The sequence below is a fragment of the Rousettus aegyptiacus genome, unplaced genomic scaffold (assembly GCF_014176215.1).
Source record: "Rousettus aegyptiacus isolate mRouAeg1 unplaced genomic scaffold, mRouAeg1.p scaffold_m13_p_3, whole genome shotgun sequence".
NCBI classification, from domain to species: Eukaryota; Metazoa; Chordata; class Mammalia; order Chiroptera; family Pteropodidae; genus Rousettus; species Rousettus aegyptiacus.
The window spans coordinates 140,022,297-140,040,120 of record NW_023416306.1 but is presented as its reverse complement, the minus strand read 5'-3'; the positions used below and the strand labels follow the sequence as shown (position 1 = coordinate 140,040,120).

Sequence of the window (17,824 nt, the reverse complement as noted above, 5' to 3'; positions counted from 1 at the left end):
CACTTTGGGGCTTACTCATCATTGCTGCAGGGTCCCCTGCACCCAACTGAATCTCTCAGGATGGTTAGAGTCTATTTTTTAGTTCTGGAAATGAAGTGTGATCTTTTTCCTCTATACAGAAGCAGAGACTCAGAGAACATACCAAAACCAAACTCACTTTAATGCTACCTACTGTCCTTCCATGACTGAGTTGGTGGAAAAGGAGAGGATTCATATAAAATAAAAGGGCCGAAGTTTCTCATCAATTCAGGCCTAAATGGGTACCATCTGACAGCAAAAAGGGAGTTGTTCTGGTAGCCTGTGGGTTTCTGGGAAGCTGAGTCCTTCTTCATTCACGTGGGGAAGAAATAACCTGAGTGTTGAAAGGTCTTGGGAGCTGCAATGGCAGGAAAACATATCAGGCAACTAACCTGATTCCTCAGGCTGCTCTGGGCCCATCCTCTGGGCCAGCTAACGTGGATCTGTCTCAGAAAGAGAGTCATCAGTGGCTGAGCTGTCTTGTCACATCAAAGTGACCAGAGAAAAATAACCTACCCTTTAAAATCATGGCTACTGCCATTCCCACACTTGGATTTCAAGCACAGCATTACCACAAATATTCAAAATATTATGTTATAAGCAAGTTGTATCAGTCATATACGTCCATCCTATAAACTTTAACTAACCTGGGGCATGACTGGGTGCCCAAAGAAAGAAAATCCTATTACAAAGTGGTATTTGCTTAGGGAGGCCAGAGCCACAAAAAAGGGAGGATGCTGGGGTCCCCACCAAGATATTATGCATAATCAGAATGAGATTCTACCTAATTCTGTGAGGCATCTGTGAAGCTCACTGGCTTTAAAACCCAGTGGCAACATAGCTATTTCAGCATTGGGTGTGTACATTTCTAGCACTGTTATTTTTTATGGAAGTCAAATTGTGTAATAGGTTATATTTGGATATTAATCTTCTTTTGTATTTGTTTTCATAGGCTTAAATCATGTTAAAGTTCTCAGAATTCTGTAAAACATTTGTGTGCACATCCGACAAAAAAAAATGTTACTGTTTGTTTTAGACTTTTTCTTTTTAAAAATATACATTAAATAGAATATTATGGTTAAAGGGGAGGGTCTTGTTTCCCCCTCCAGCACTATTGTCCTTGCATCTCTCCTACAGTCAACTTCTCCTGTTGCTTGCCCTCCACACCCATATTTTTAATCTTTCCTTTAAAATCTTATGTCCATTCACATCCATGGACAATGTGTATACTGCTTCATGTTTTTAAAGGTTTACATCAAAACTATCATACCATTCAAATCTTTTGGCAACTTCTTTTTTTCCCTCTGTGTCTTTAGACCTACCCATGTTAATACAGGTACATCTGTATCATTCATGCAGTATTGTCTTGCTACACAAAATTACCATGGACCGGAAGCAGCATCATCATCAAAAGCTTCTTAAAGAGGCAGAACCTCAAGCCCTACCCCAAACCTACAGATCCCCAGGTGATGCCTTTTCATATGAAAGTCAGAAAAAAAAGCTGCTTCATTCCATTTCATCATACGATGGTACTACAATTTACTTGTGCCATATAATATACAGATATATCATAATTAACATATAAATATATTATTCCTCACCAATGGACATGCAAGTCATTTATAATTTTTTGGTGTTAAAAACAATATTGCAATGAATATATTTATACATGTCTTAAAGTGTACATAATGTGTAACAGTCTTTTAGTGTTATTACATGTAAGTAGAGATATAAAGTTGAAGGAATGTTCCTCTTCAACCTGATATTGCCAAACTGCTTTCCAAAGAGATTGTGTAAACGTCATACTCCCTTTTGCAATGTACAATCATATCCTTGACAACAGTTGATACTGTTGAAGTCTTTTTGAATTTTGCAAGTCAGATGACTGTGAAATTGTATCTCCTGTTATTTTTTTTTTTACAGCTTTAGTGTCATACAATTGCATACATCAAGTTGCACAAAAAGTATGCAATTCGATATTTTGACAAATTTGCACTCCTATAAAACTCTTATCACAGTCAAGATAATAAACATGTCTATCACCCCCCAAAATTTTCTCATGTCCTTCCGTAATCTCCCCCTCCTGCTACTCTCCCTACCTCAGTCTAATGTCAAGTGACATTATACTTCTTCACATATAGCATAAGAACCTTATCCCAATATTCTTCCATTTCTGTCCTCCAGGTCTTTGTTATTGTTTGTTCTCATACATTTTACTTCTACGTATGTTATAAACCTCACAACACATTGTTAGGATTTTGGTTTTAGATGGTCAGTTATCTTTTAACATGATTAAAAATAAGAAAAAGACTGTTGTTTTTCCAGGTGTGCCTCGTATCTTTGTGCAGATTCAGATTTCCATTTGGTATTGGTTTCCTTATGCCAGGACTTTAACATCTCCAGAAATGCTGGCTTGCTGGTAAGGAAATATTGATGTGGAGCAGGAGACTGCCCCCAAAAGCCCCCGTTAAATTCATGACCCATGAAACTGTGATATATAACAAGACTGTGGTTGTTTTAAGCCACTAAGTTTTGGGGCCACTATAACAGAATTTGGTTAATAGTTGCATATTAAAATCAATTGATTCCCAAATCTTATCCCTAAAGATCCTGATTTGCTTGGTCCGAAGTGGGGCTCAGATCCCAAGATATGTCTTTAATTGGCTCTATATGGGCTTTTAATGTGCTGGCCGAGTTTAAGGCCATTGTGATTTGTGATGAAGAACCACGGAAGAAATTTAAGCAGGGAGCTCATGTGATCATGTCTGTGTTAAATGCAATTACTGTCGACTGTATGGAGGATAGATTTGAGGGGCTGAAAGCTGGACCTAGGGAGATCAATTAGAAAATTATTGCAGAAATCTGGGCGAGAAATGATGGAGGATTAAACTAGAACAGGATAATTGAGAAAGTTTCAGAAGATGAGCAGATAGTCCCAGGAGATTGGACATGGGAGATGAGGCAAAGGAAGGAGCCCAGCATATACTTTCAGAATACAGCCTGGGTGCCTGGGCGGATACTGTGACATTCACAGCATTCATTGGCACAAGAGAGGCAAGTGTAGCAAGTGAGATGAGTTCATGTGGGGGCTATGTGGACTTGGCATTACCTGGAATATCTAGGTGGGTTTGTCTGGCACGCCGTTGGATATATAAATGTGAAACTCAGGGGAGATGTGTTAGCTACAGATATGGATTTGAGCAGCATCATCATTTAGATAGTACTTGAAACCAAGAGAATGGATGTGATTGATCTCCTAGGGATGGCTGTGAGGAATACTTTGCCCAAATCAACCCCTATTCCACCAGAATAAGTGTCTTCTTATTCTGCAAAAGTGAAAAAGCCTTAGATGACATTTATCTGAGATTTGGAGGCAGATGTAAGTAGAGGCCATTCTCTGAGTCCTTTCTGTTGACAAGTAGGGTCAGGTATTCATGAGTGGAGAGGCAATTGCATGTCCAGACTCAGATGGCCAGAGGTTGGCTTCTCGGATCCTGTGCACCAACCTCCATTGCACCCCTTTGTACCCACAACTATTTCTCCTCTGGCCTCACAGACTCTTAGGAGTCTTCTTGCTATGACTCTGTATTTGTTCTTAAAGTTAAATTAAAAAAAAAATTTTTTTTTGCTTATGTCAATAGTTCTTAGTGCATTAAAATCACCTAAGCTACTTGAGAAATAGACACAAGAGTCTTAGGAGCAGATATTCTAATCTAACAGGTCTAGGGTGGGGTTTAGGAATCACTGTGTTTTTGAAAAATGTTCCAGGTGATTCTAATGTACAGCCAGGCTTAAACTACTGACTTTTGCTACTATGTGCTTAATCTCGATTATTTTGTGCAAATCACAAAAACTTACTTGTCTGTTGTATCTTTACTGTGTGAATTATGAAGCGTGGTAGTTATCTGGTTTTCAGAGAAGAAACTGAAGGACAATTATTTATCTTGATTTATACTCTGGTTGAAATAAAACTTGGGCCAACTGAGGATTCCTAAATTTAACAGCTATATTATTCATGTTTATATACCTATAACAATTTTCTTACATCGAGAAGATGCATAATAAATAATTGTAGAATGCATATTATTAACCTGAGTATTTTGTAGAAGATTGGCTTCTAAATCTATTAAATCTCCATAAGCCATTTTTATCTATTTATTCATATCCATTTATTTGTAAAATATTCATTGACAAGCTAGATTTATGTTTGATCTGGATTTAGGGTGTGAATATAGCATATGAATGAGATGAACTAGATGTGGAGTCTTTTTTTCATGCCAACAGCATCTAATCAGGCTGAAGTCCTTCAAGTCAGTATTCTGATTAAATACCCCAATTACCAGTTAATTGCTAGAGAATAGATGCTACTGACTCATTTATCTTCCAAATTCCAAGTTGGAAGCCTCAAATGCACAAGAATAATTCTAGCTCCACAGTCAGTTAAATGCCAAGCTAAACCTGGGCAATGTCACTGTAATATATGCCCTCAGGCATCACAACCTCAGTACATAGCACCAGAGATTTAACATTAATAGGGTGTTTTGAAAGAGCCCAGTCACAGCAGAGAGCTAAAATCCAATAGTGCAAACCACATGGATCCACATTTTCCAAGATAAATACCTCACATGGCTCCTTAATTAAAGCCATTAGTGATAATTAACCTCATGGGAAAAATGACTCATCTGATTGGTAAAAATATACTTAGTTTCATTTTGGTCTATTGTCTTCTTTCCAAGGTTACAGATGAGCTATCGCCTTGTACACATGTGTACTCACCTGATGAGAAAGGAGAGAAAAAGCTGTGGATGGCCCTTGAGTTGAGTTTTGAAATATTCGGAGTGAAAATCTGATGCTGTATCCTGATCTTTCTCAAATTGGCCTGCTACTTTTCCTGAAGAGACACAGAAAGCACACCAGTACTGTTGAGTTAAACATTACATTGGCTGACCAGTGATAAATAATGCAAGGTTTACTCACTTTATTGGCTTGCTCAGAAAAATCAATCCAGGGACTCAAATTTATTGTTCACAGGATCAATTAATATGCATTGTTTACTCTTGGGTTTTAATCATATTCGAAACAAAAGCACTATATTATGATATCTCAAGGGATTAAGATGTGCACAAGTCCTCAGTACAAAGGCAGAATTCTTCCATTTTCTCATTTTCAGTATAGATCTGAAGGTGAAGAAGAATAACCTATGAGTCTCATTGTCCACATAATTGCCAGATTGACACCTCTCCCCCTTTCTTGCCGATGGAAAAGCAAGGTAAATTCAATAGACAAGGAATGGATGAGCTGTTCTTTTGGCCCTGAGGGAAAAAAATTACAAGGGCTTGGGAGCCTGTTTGATGAGAGCCGCATAAACTCTGACAGGGACTGTGCATGAATATTCTATTTAAAACAGATCGAGGTAGTTCTTTTTTTTTCCAAGAGACAGCTTGACCACTCCTCATCTAGTGTCTCCAATTTCCAGGTAAGAACCCCAGGCAATAAAAACAAAGGTAACTTACTCAGCACTCACATATGTTTACTGGCAGGGTCTATGTCATCTCATTTATTAGCTAGAACTTTAAAATCAAGTCAAAGCAATTGCTGTCTCTTTTGTGTGGTGTAGCAGATACTGTGGTGTGGCACCCAGATTCCACTTCCTGGATCTGGGCATTCATTCCCTCAGTTTCCTGGAGTGTTGGCTGATGAAGTCTCATGGCTTAGTTACCCTCTGGGAATTGCCAACACCTAAAGGAAGCTATACCATGTTATACCCCTTCCTTTCTTAGGCTGGTTAGCGTGTGTGTGTGTGTGTGTGTGTGTGTGTGTGTGTGTGTGTGTGTGTGTGTGTGTGTGTGTGTGTGTTGGCAGTGGTAAATCTGAATTTGAGTAAATCTCAAGGGCCACCCAAGCTCCAGAGCTTTCTCCAAGATCAAAAGAGATGTCTGGGGCAACTTCATCATCGTTCATCTCCTCCTTCTGCCCAGTTCAGCTCCCCTCATTCCAGGTATTGTTCCCCAGAGCACTCTCCAATAAGCCCCCAGCAACATGCCTCCATCTCAAAGTTTGTTTCCCAGGGAACTCAACCTAAGCCACATCTCTATCATCCTTTGAAAAACTGGGAATAACTCAGTTCCTCTTAGAAGTATCCAAGAAGACAATCTAGGTTATTTGTACTTGGTAGACTCAGGTAAATAATCACAAAGCTGGAAAACTTAATTAATCTTGGGGCAAACTAGTGATTTTCATCCTTTAGATATCATTTAACTGGGTTCATTTAGAACAATATGGTGACTTCTTTTGTCAAATGTGGACCCACATCCCTTTCATTGGTTTGTAAGATGTTGTACACATATCTAGTATACATTACTTAAAGCTGATTAAGGCTGCCAGGTGCTGGACAGAGCAAGTTGTTTTCAATACTTAGACACTTTAGAAGCACTCTGCGAAAGATATACTAACTATAGATTATTTTCCTCTTTAAAGCAGACCATCAAAGGGCCTTGTTTAGAAAATACTTTATCGGTTTAGTTCTGATTATTGTGTTTGTTTAATCAGTGATTTATTTTTAAAAAATAATTTTTATTAGCATATACCTTTTCCCTTCCATTTTCTCCAAGTTATTATATTAATATTGTGATTATGGATGTCTAAATTACCATAAGTCAACTCAGCATGAATTAATAGCTAAGACATAATGAATACCCGCTCTGTCTCAAGTGCTTTCTGTGTATAAACTCACATAATTCTTACACGAGATAGGTACTATAATTACCACTATTTTCCAAATGAAGAAACCTGCCTATAGTCACAAATCTAAGAAGAAACAGAGCTAGATTTTGGACCCAAGTAATTTGGCTCTGGAATCTATGCTCTTAGCCACTCTACACCACTACCTCCTCAATACCTAGAATCAAGGCTTAGAAAAGGAAAGAAAGGCTTAACATATTTTGGAAATTTATAGAAAAAAAGATTATTCTTATTTAGAGAACCCAGGGAAGACATCATAGAAGGAGTGGCATTTGAGCTGGGTGCTAAGATATAAATAGCATTTAGAGGTTGTAGTGAATTTCTTTCAACTTTAAAAAAAGTCTCTACAAGAAAACCTGGCTTACTAGCAGTTTCAGCAAAGAAAATGGAAAAAAAAAATCCATCTAGCTGACTACTTTTCTTCATCTATTAATAAAAATAAATCATTGTGTGCCTAGCACTGTAAGGAATATAAAGACTTTTGATGTATGGTAAATGTCTGCAGAAACTTATAATCTAGTTGGGTAGATGAGGCACTGAACTTGAAAGAATAACAAGTAATAACTACAATGCTCTATATGGTGAATGCCAAATGAAGGTATAATTAGGTGAGTAGGTAAGAGAGAACTGTACATTGTCTGCAATCCTACCCACTCAGCCCATCCTCAGGGTTTATTTCCGAAGGCTCATTAAAAGACGGTTACATGGGATATACTAAAGGAGGGGAGTTTACTAGGAAGTATTTGGAGGAGTGGAGGTGGAAATGAGAGAGCAAGTTAGGGTGAAGGAGAAACTGAGACTAGATTGGCATTGAGCTTTTCAGGTCCCAGGATTTTCAAGACCTAACCTTTATAGCTTCCAATGGAGGTGGACAAACTTAAAAGGGAAATGGCAGAGTGGTGTTCTTAAGGGACAACTGTGTCCTATGCTCTAGAGCCCCAGCCTTTTCAGAAACCACCATGTCCCAGGTGGCGTGGAAGGCAGAATTGAATGCTATCAAAGGACAATATGGGCTTAGGTAAGGAGCCTCTTAGAAGCATCCAGGAAGACAAAAGACACTGCTAGATTGCATAAGACCCTAGCTGCCTTTGAGTGAAGGGGCGGGTGGTGAATCCTAGTAAAAACTGAGATTAATTTTTTTTTGTCATCCTTGACAGTGAGATTCTAAGTCATTTAATTTAATATAGAAAAAAATATAATGATAGCATCCTAGTATTGGAATTGAATTCATTCCTCAGTGATTTTTGTCAACCCAGTATTGTAGAACAAAACTGGTACCAGCTATGGACACTGAAATCATCACTGCCTGATTTGTCAAGAAATTTCATGGGAAAAGATGAGATTTAATAGAATCCTTGAAGACCGAATAAAACTAAGAAGAGTGAAAGAAGGGAGTGGGAAGAATTCCAATGGTATGTGTAAAAACATAAAAATGGGATATACTATTCCTAGAGACAGTATACTTCAAGTGCTTCTCAAGAAGTACTAAAGGCAAATCACAAACCATATCTTTGAGATGGTGCTGAAGGTCTAAGAAAGAACCATCCACATTTGTTTCTAAAGAGTCTCCAACACTTCTCAACCCTCGCTAGTCTCATTTAAGCTGGAGCTACAGGTTTCATTCTTATCTTAACCCTTGACATGTTCTCCTCAGGTGTCAGTGATGGGAGAAGTGGCTACTGCTCTTCTGTGTCCATGTCTTTCTGTGCCGTATTCTTCAGAGTGAACATGGGCTCCTTTAGTATTCCCCTAGTCCTCTCAAAGTCTACCATGATTAAAACTAGAAAATGTGCAAGTGTCTGAAATAGATTGTGCACCCATTCTTTAATAACGACATTGGACAGCAATCCTCATACATGTAATTTTTTTTGCAACTCAAACAACTTTTCCCTCTCACCAGTTAGCAAAAAGTGCTGAAATAGCTTTTTCCCCCCAAACCATTCGTTGTTTCCATTACAGAGCTGTTAATCTTTTTCAGTTTGGTACATAATCTGTAAAACCCAAATTTTTCTATGTGAAGTATTTTTTCGTGTGTTTGATAAAGGATAACGAACCATGGACCTACATTTTATATAAACACTATTTTACAAATACCATTCAGTGTAGTATTCAGCTATAGAAACTAGTAAATATTTAGATAAGTCCTGGTATTTAATTTTATCTGTACATGTTCAATCAGGAAAAAATACATGCAGACACATAATGTCCTCTACTTCTTTTTCTCTGTGGCTCCAAATTTTGCTGATATCCACTCTTTATCTCCATCTTCCTCTCCCTCACTCCCCCTCCCTCTGTCTGATTATATGGCTGGGCTCTGGTCTCTATTTTCAAGAGAACAAGGAAAGCAGTCTCTCACTCTGCAGAGTACCTTTTCTCAGCACTTTAATAACAATGAATGTTCTTCTTTCCCCCACATGTTTTTCCTATTTCTTTATCTTGTTCTTTGTTTCTAATAACAATTAACATTATTCTCTGTGTAGTTTATTTTCTATATCACAGAGCTGCCAGACCCTGACTTTTCTGAGTAGAAAAATTCTTTCACCTTGACAAATTATACATAGTAAATATTTGGGGAGATATATTCAAGATGGTAAATAATTTTTTTAAACAATGAACAGGTGAGATATAAGATATAAATTAGTTAAGATATACATTAGCTAAGATATTATTATAATATATAATAAGATAAATTATATATTGTAAGATATGAATTAGCTAAGATATTCATCCTTGCTCCTGACAGATGCTAAGTTTAAAGCAACAAACTTCAAAATGGGGGCAGACTATCTATGGGATAGAGGAGATGTTCCTTTAAAAATAAAAGTACATTGGAAATGATCTAGAAATAGTTAGAAAAATAATTTTCCATGGGCTTCTTGAAACATCACCAACAATTACAGAGAGAGTGCTAATATAACAAGTTTTCTCATTTTGAGGGAAATGTCAGATGTCCATAAATGGCATGAACAGAAAATTCCAACTTGAATCCAATGGTAAATGAATGTCGTAATTACTATTTATGTTCTAAAAGTTCTAATTGGTGAGGGAGGCGGCACACTCATACATAAACAATCAGGACAAGCACCAGCTCTAATCCCTAGAAGAGTCAAGGACCCCAAGAAATTTCATGTAAATTTCATTTACATGAAATAAACTCTAAGGGGTTCATTCAGAGTACTAGGGTCCTGGACAACAAAGTATTCTCACAAGGAACTGAGACAAAAGACAAGTTACTAACTTTGTCGCTGAAGATGCTGGACAGAGAGCCAGCTTGAGCATGAGGCTGACCTGGGAATTCTTACTCCTTGACTTGAATGGAGCCCAAGGAGAGGTCTGAGGGAAGGTGGCTGCCCCACTGCATGGAGTGGGCAGTTTTCCACAAGGAATCAGAGTGGAGAAAAGAGGAGGCTGAGTCTGAGGGCTTGACAGTCCCAGGGAGAGCAAGACGTGATGGGCTGGGCTACACATGAGCATTTACACTCTCAATGTTAGTGATCTGATGAGCCCCTCCCCCTCACAGGAGGGAAGAGAGGAACAAGGATTCCTTCAAGCATCTCCAGCCTGCAGAGTGAAGTCAAAAGCCCCTCTCTTTAAGGGGACTTGAATTCCCCAACTAGAAGCCCCTAAGGACCATTAGGTATGATTTCTTTCTGTATTGGTTTCCTCGGGCTGCCATAACAAAGTACCAGACTGGATGGCTAACACAACAAAAATTTATTATCTCACAGCTCTGGAGTCCAGAAGTCCCAAATCAAGGTGCTGGCAGGGTCGGTTCCATCTGAGGACCGTGAGGGAAGGAGCTGTTCCAGGCCTTTCTTTTTGGGTTGTAAATGACTGTCTTCTCACCATGCCTCTTCACATCATTTTCCCTTTGTACATGTATGTGTCAAAAATTCCCTTTTTAAAAAGACACCAGTTATACTGGATTTGGGCCCAACTTAATGACCTGATTCTAACACGATTACCTCTGTAAAGACCCTCTCTCCAAATAAGGTCATAGCGAGTATGGTTTCTTTCTTGAATCAAGTGTTCCAGAAAAAGCCAGCTTACTAAATATGGCAGTTTATCAACTTATACAGCACTAGCCAGACAGCAAAATGTCTTACTCTAAGGTATGTGTACACTTTGGAAAGCACAGCTCATGCTGGAGAGCCCAGCCATGCTCCTCCAATTGCTGTTAATTTTGAACAAGACTTCTGGGAGAGCCCTACCTGGCTTCATGAGTGCTTTTGGTCCCTGCACCTCAAATAGAATCTGTCAGAAACATGAATAATGGGCTCATTGCACATGTTCCCCGTCAGAACTGTTCGACAATCCAGAGCTTCCATCTCTAAATATTTACAAAGTACTATTTATCAGAATGAAAGAACATGTTTCTGCTCCACTATGTCGGGCATATGGTAGCAGCATGAAATAGAAGATAAATCGTGCTGGGCAATTCCAACTGGATTTAATGCCAGCAATAATTATTTTTAATCAGATGGAAAGTTCCCCCAGTGATACCAGACCATCTAACATTGGAAAATAATTTTGTCAGTTCTCATTGTCTGGTGCTGTTTCTATAAATAATCTCCTAGGGCCTTTTGGAGTCTAACTTTTTATCTTTTAAAAAATCCTTTCTCGTTCTTTCTTTCTATGGGGATGTTCTATCACATCTCTGTATCCTGGCTTTTGATTATAAGATGCTTTTATAAAATCGTATACAGCTTTTGGTGCTTAGCACATCCGCTCATAACCACATGGAATTTCAATTAATTTTTTTTTCATTACATATATTAGGGTGACATTGATTAATAAAATTGTATAGGTTTCAAGTGTACAATTCGATAACACATCATCTGTATATTGCATTGTGGGTTCATCCCCTAAAGTCACACTTCCTGCTGTCACCACATATTGGACCCCTTTTTCTCTTATTTACCACCTCTTCTTCCTCTTTCCCTCTGGTAACCACTAAACTGCTGTCTGTCCATGAGTTTTTGTTTGTTCATCTTATTCATTTGTTGCTTTCAGTTTTTCAATAAATTTGATTCTCTCTATACTTCTTCCCTTCCCATGCCCCCCAAAAACAAAAGAGGACAGCAGAATATAACTAATAACCCAAGAACAGTGGAAATCAAGTGATAGGTATGTAATTGGGGTTTGGCATGTGCTGCTTGTATGAGCTTTGAAGGAGGTTAGATCTGTTATTGGGGCAATGAGACCGAAAATGGATACCTCGTTACAAGAGTTGTGTAAGCCCTCATACTGCCATACCTACCCATACCTCATGAAAGCATATGGCATTTCCCAGACAGCTTTGATCTGAAAACTTTAAAATAATTGGTAATTTAAAAAATAACTGGCTATTTGACTGCATTCACTTGTAGATGTAAAAAAGTATGTGTAGGGATGCAGCTAAAAATCCTCTTCCAAGCAATGCAAATAGGAGCTTCATATTAATAGGTAAATGGAAGAAAGCCATGTCTCTGAGACAAACCTGCTAATTGGATCAGGCTGATGAATCCTCCAGCATAGTGGGAATTTTCCTTCTGGGTTTATGCAGTGCTAGGAAGTGATTCCAGAAACCCAAGTGTCTCACCAGAAAGCACAGGCCAATGTCAGGCCCATCTGTTTGCTCTCCCTAAGTTCCTGACTTTGCTTACTACCAAGGCACTAACTTTAGCAATATGTGTATTTATCCACTGATGAAGGAACAAGTTGGAAATTTTAAACTTCTTATCCAGATTGAGATAAATTTTCAATAAAATTGTGCATTTTATTGAATTATCAAACTTCGTAATGCATTCTTGTTGTTTTTTATTAACTTAATATTGCTAATATTTATAATGATCACTAATTCAGAAGATGTTTTATCATTTAAAGACTTGATCATAAGGAATTAAAAATTTTAATTTCCTTCTATATGCATTTTTGTTGCAAAATATGGAATAATAAATAAGATTTTTAAGCAAAAATACTACATTAAAATAAACTTCTGTGGGGAGGAAGTTAAAAGAGAAAAAGGAATGATATAAAACCTGGCTGAACCTGGTGAATAAGAGAACTAAGCAACTTACTGCTTTTTATAAAGACTTTCAACCAATTCTCCTTTTATAGGTAACCAATACTCAAATTTCTGAACATTTTTGTATTTGGGGGTCCAAATCAATTTGGTTATTGTTAACGTCTTTCTTTCTGGATTAGATTTAAACTCCCATGTGCCAAATCTCTTATAATTCATTTACTTTTCAACTTCCGAACTTTCACATCTGTTTTCTTTTCTCCTATCTATAACTTAGTAGATTTATGTCCTTTTAATAATTTTACTGTCATTTTAGTAAAATCTAAATGTATTTTTAACTGGCAGTCAAAGTTATTATCTCCTCAAATAATTACTATTTATCATTCTTCCTCTTTCCTTTTTCTAGAACTTCTACTAAATACGTATTGGAGAATTTAAGTTTATGCCATATCCTTTAACTATTCATTCGCGATTTTAAACTCTCTCTGTGAGGTGTTCTAGGTGAATTACCAATTCATTTATGTCTTTTCATTCATTCCAATGTAAATGGAATTTATTAAATTTTTATTTCAATAAATATATTTTTTTAATTTGAAAGTTTTCTAATAATTTCTTTTCCCATTCTTTTTAAATTTATCCTTGGTTTTGATTCATGGTTTAAAGTTTTTGATCAAACTTTTATTTAGAAAATGTATTTCCTCTAGAATAAATTTATGTTAAAGATTTAAAAGTTGGCTATCTTTTGTTAGCGTTAAATTTCTTCACGTAGTTTGGAATTTGTCTTTGCAGGTCAATTTTCAGCAATTGTCTTTCTTTTTCCTTCTGTGGTCAATTTTCCTTGTGGAGTAGTTTTGTGGGTATCATTACTTAGTTCTCACATCTGGTCATATAAGAGCAATTCAGATTTCCTGCCCTGAGGTAATATTGGTGATGTGCAGATTCATTTAGCCAGCCAGTGGCTTAGTTCCGCTACAGGATGGGAGATTGTCCCTGGGTCTTCCTATCTTCCTAGACCTGTAGCTTATCAAGAGCCATTGCTTATCAGGGGCAGTCAAAAGTAGTTTTCTCAGACTCCTTTCAGGATCAGAATTAGCTTTGCTAATTCAAGCAGTGATCTTTAGGGATCATGCATGGAACACTCTGAGTCCTCATTAATTCACAAGAACCAAATTCCTGTATATCACTGAGTGCAAGAGCCTATAGAGTCCAGTGGTTTCAGCTCCTTTCATTATGTCGTGACTATTTTCCGAATCTGGTCTTAAGCTATGTTATCTTATTTTTGATTCTAGCTATGTCATTTTGATTCTCTCTTTCTATCTCATTAAACTGAACTATATTTGCCCATTTGTTGGCAAAATTATCAAATATTGTCAGGGTTATATAGCTCATCTTAATAAACCCATTTTTTGCTACATGTTTCATATGTGACTATATCAAAGAATGAACCTATTGTGACATCTTGACTGAAGTCTTTATTAACTCTTCAATTCTTCTTCCTCTCACCAGTCAGCCAGTCAAACAGCCACATACCAGAATCTACACACATTTCCAGGAAGAGACTTTTTTCTCCCATATAGTGCCTTTTACATTTTAGAAGGTTACAAAGTTAGGGAGGTAATTATGAGAGAATGATAAATAATGAATGGTTGTGAAGGAACTTTAAGTCTCAAGTCTCCAAATGGTATTCGTTCTTTTTCTGCCCTCATCCAACTCTTTAAACCAAATTAAATTCATTGAGTCTAAGAGCTATGATTGTTCTGTTTTCATTTGGCAGAGAAGGAAGAACTAGAAAATATGCATAGTAAAAGAGAAAATAACAAATTTATATTTTATTTTTATTATTAAAATATTGACATACCCATTATCAGCAAACATATAACTAGCCTAGCTTATGCAGTAAATAAAAAGCCATGGGGAATAGAAATGTCAAGTTTTCGTGCATACATTTTGGGACTTGTAAAAGACAAGGCAGAGAAAGCTAGAACTCATTTTTCGAAGGAGTAAGAGCCCAAGTATCCAGCATCATGAACAATTCAGTAGTTTCCTTTCAGACATATCAAGTTTAAAAAGCACTGATATCTTTTAGTTTTGAAAGATACAGAATCCCTGAATTCCTACCCTACTCTATCATGCACCCCTTCAAATATCCATTCTTGCCTTTTCTTAGTAATATAACCCTGATTTTTAGCTAGGCATATTGCCACCTAATGAAATTGAAAGACTTTTCACCATGCCATAAAAGTAGTGAAGAGAGAGACCACGTGACTGCATTTTGGTCATAGAGCTCCATGTGACTTCTGAGCAGTCTCCTCAGAAGGAAGGGGAACACTCTTTGTCCCTACAACCATCTAGCTATCTAGAGCAAGAATATAATGTCTGGAGGTCAAGAAGCCATCTCAGAGCATAAGGGAGGACACAGCAGAGACCTGGGAGGGACCGGGGCCTCTGACGACTTAGTAGAGCCCCCACAGCAGCTCTGGTCTGATTGCTTTCAGACTTCTTTCATTTGAGATGGACATAAGCTCCTGTTCTGTTCAAGCCACTGCTGCTTTTGATTTTTCTGTTCTATGTAACCAACTTATAGTGCCTGCAAATTATCCCATTGGTAAAATAAATTATGTATGATGACACGTTCATTTTGATGATAAGCCTCAGCACTGTATTTTCGTGACAAAGTGGAAGGGCAGAGAGATTTGTCATTTGATTCCTTTCACTTTAGTTCTAAATGTTTTTTTTTTTTAAAAAAAAAAAAAATGATTGTGTTTTCCTCAAGTTTGTTTGATCATGCTGTGATTTCCAATGACCTCAGCCAGCATGTTTGAAAACTGTGGTTTTCATGTCATAACTCTGGTTAAATAAATCTTTTATGTTCAAATGTCAAACTTTCTATGAAAGAGAAGAAATACTTTTAAAAGCTAGGTTCCATTAATTGCTGTGAAATTGCCTTATGTGTAACTCACAGCAAGTGTGTTCTCCATTTATCGAATATATTGACACCTGCCATTGACATCCTCATAATTTTCTCTGCATCCCAAGCTAACTCCTCCTCCTTCTAAACATAAGGCAGATACTTGTCAAGAAGTTTTTATTTAAAATGAGATAAATTTAATTTAAACTAGCTTAATAAAAGCACCACTTACTTGTTTGTACCACTGAGTAGTCCATGGAGCAGATATCTGCTGGCTTCAGGTATGGTTGGATCAAGGGCTGTCATCAGATATCATTTTCCTTACATTCTAAGGCCTTGCTTTCCTCTGTGGTAACAGGAGTTCTCTGCATGGTGGACAAAATGATTCTCAGCAATTAAAGTTTCCTGTAGTCCTTAATGTTAGTATTACTATCCCAAAATAGGTTACCTCTGATTTGTCTGGCATAAGACACGTGCTCACCCCTGAACCAATCCCATGCCTGGGGGAGTAGAGTGTTCTGATTAGCAAGGCCTAGTTTATATGCCGCCTTTATAGCCAGGGATACTGCATGAGTAGAGCATGAGGAGAATATTGAAAGAAGAAGAGGGATTTTATCACCAGAAAAAAAGCACCCCTATTAAGAAAAGACAATCAGTATCTACTACAGGGCAGTTTAAGAACTTTTAAAATAAGAAGGGCAAATAATGTATTACTTTCACTATCTTTGGATGTTTTCTAGGTCTCATCCATTTCATCTTACTATATTTCACAGCTAATTATATTTCACCACTTGTAGTACTAATTAAACTTGTAGTAGAACTAACACTTATTGTTGACACACAGGTTTCTCACTCCTTTAATATCTTTTCTAAACTTCTTCTGGCTTTTCAACCTAGAGCTACATGATTGAGAAGACCAAAGCTGTGTAGAAATGAGGACTTTAAAATTCTTTGCTTTACACAGATGGGATGGTTGGGTTTAAAAGCTTTGGAGGATAATGAGGTAGGATGAAATAGCCCTGATTTAGGAAGTGCTTTGAGAGACTGTGATACTGGGTGCCATCCATCTCAGAAAGAAATAGTACTGATACCTAGAGTTAGCCTGTCACAGGGTTTTATATCTCAGCAGTTTCAGCTCCAGTTCATGCAGGGATCTCAGTGTGAGCCAGGCAAAGAGAAGAGGTCATGCAAGGTATGATAAAACCCTAGGTGGATCAAGAAGGATTGTTTACCAGTCATCTAAATGGCCCTCAGCCTTGACCAAATGATATCAACAGGCCAGTGCTCCCAATGTGGTAAGTGGCATAGGCAGCTGACAGTACGCAAGTCAAGGGGTGACCATGTTGAAGTCCCAAATGAGAAAAAGTGCTCTGCTCATCAACGATGACTACTGAGAGATCAGTGTTTCTTCCTCAAGAATAGGTACTCGCAAAGGCGAAGCGAAGTCTCCAAACCTCAGAGAAGTGGTTTAATATTTAAAGAAAAATTTCACACCTAGCAGGGAACCTTGGGCATCAATCAAGAAACAAAGGCAATAATAGCACAATCATGAAGACTGGGAGTAACGGCTTTGATCTGGGACACACAGTTGCCACATGAGTTCCAGATTACAATGACTAGAGGGTGTATAACTGCTAATATCTTGCTGACTTGGATCACAATGGTTGAGGAACTTGAGCTGAGATTTCAGGGTAATGATATTAGCTGAGAGAGCCTTATAATAAAGAGATCAAATTGAAGCAATCCTCAACTAGTTTATAAACTGACACTTTATTTTCATATCTTAGAGCATTGTACTCAATACAGACTTATTGAATTAAAGGAGAAATGGCATAAACACACGCTCATCATCCCAACATAGCCATATATAAAACTAGCAGTGATGAGTGTAGCCACAGATGGAAAGAGTGCAGCCAGGCCATCTGGCTATGGGATCTTAGTCTGCTTGCTATGGTGTTTTGACCAAACAAGCCAACCAGCTTCCAGCCCATACCTTCAGGATCCACCAAAATTCTTGTTAATATCAGTCTGCCTTTCAAGCTCCCAGGAAGTGATGTGAGTTCCTAGGTCTACGTTTTATTGAACTTCGGAATAATTGGAGGGAAAATGGCAAGAGCTATTGGAAGTAGAAATATGAGGGTGGGGGATGGGGG

The 17,824-nt window shown here is 37.7% G+C and overlaps 1 long non-coding RNA gene across 4 annotated transcripts in view; it reads right to left on the bottom strand.

Annotated features, from left to right (window-relative positions):
• Positions 1-17,824, bottom strand: part of LOC107516423 — a 184,042-nt gene that overhangs the window by 28,521 nt on the left and 137,697 nt on the right. For 3 of the 4 annotated variants that reach the window (XR_001598296.2, XR_001598293.2, XR_001598295.2), the window contains 3 exons: positions 15,904-16,036; positions 4,996-5,195; positions 4,795-4,909 (listed from right to left, as the gene is read on the bottom strand). This is a non-coding gene — a long non-coding RNA (uncharacterized LOC107516423). The remainder of the gene's footprint in view (positions 1-4,794; positions 4,910-4,995; positions 5,196-15,903; positions 16,037-17,824) is intronic. The other variant, XR_001598294.2, reaches the window with a different exon arrangement.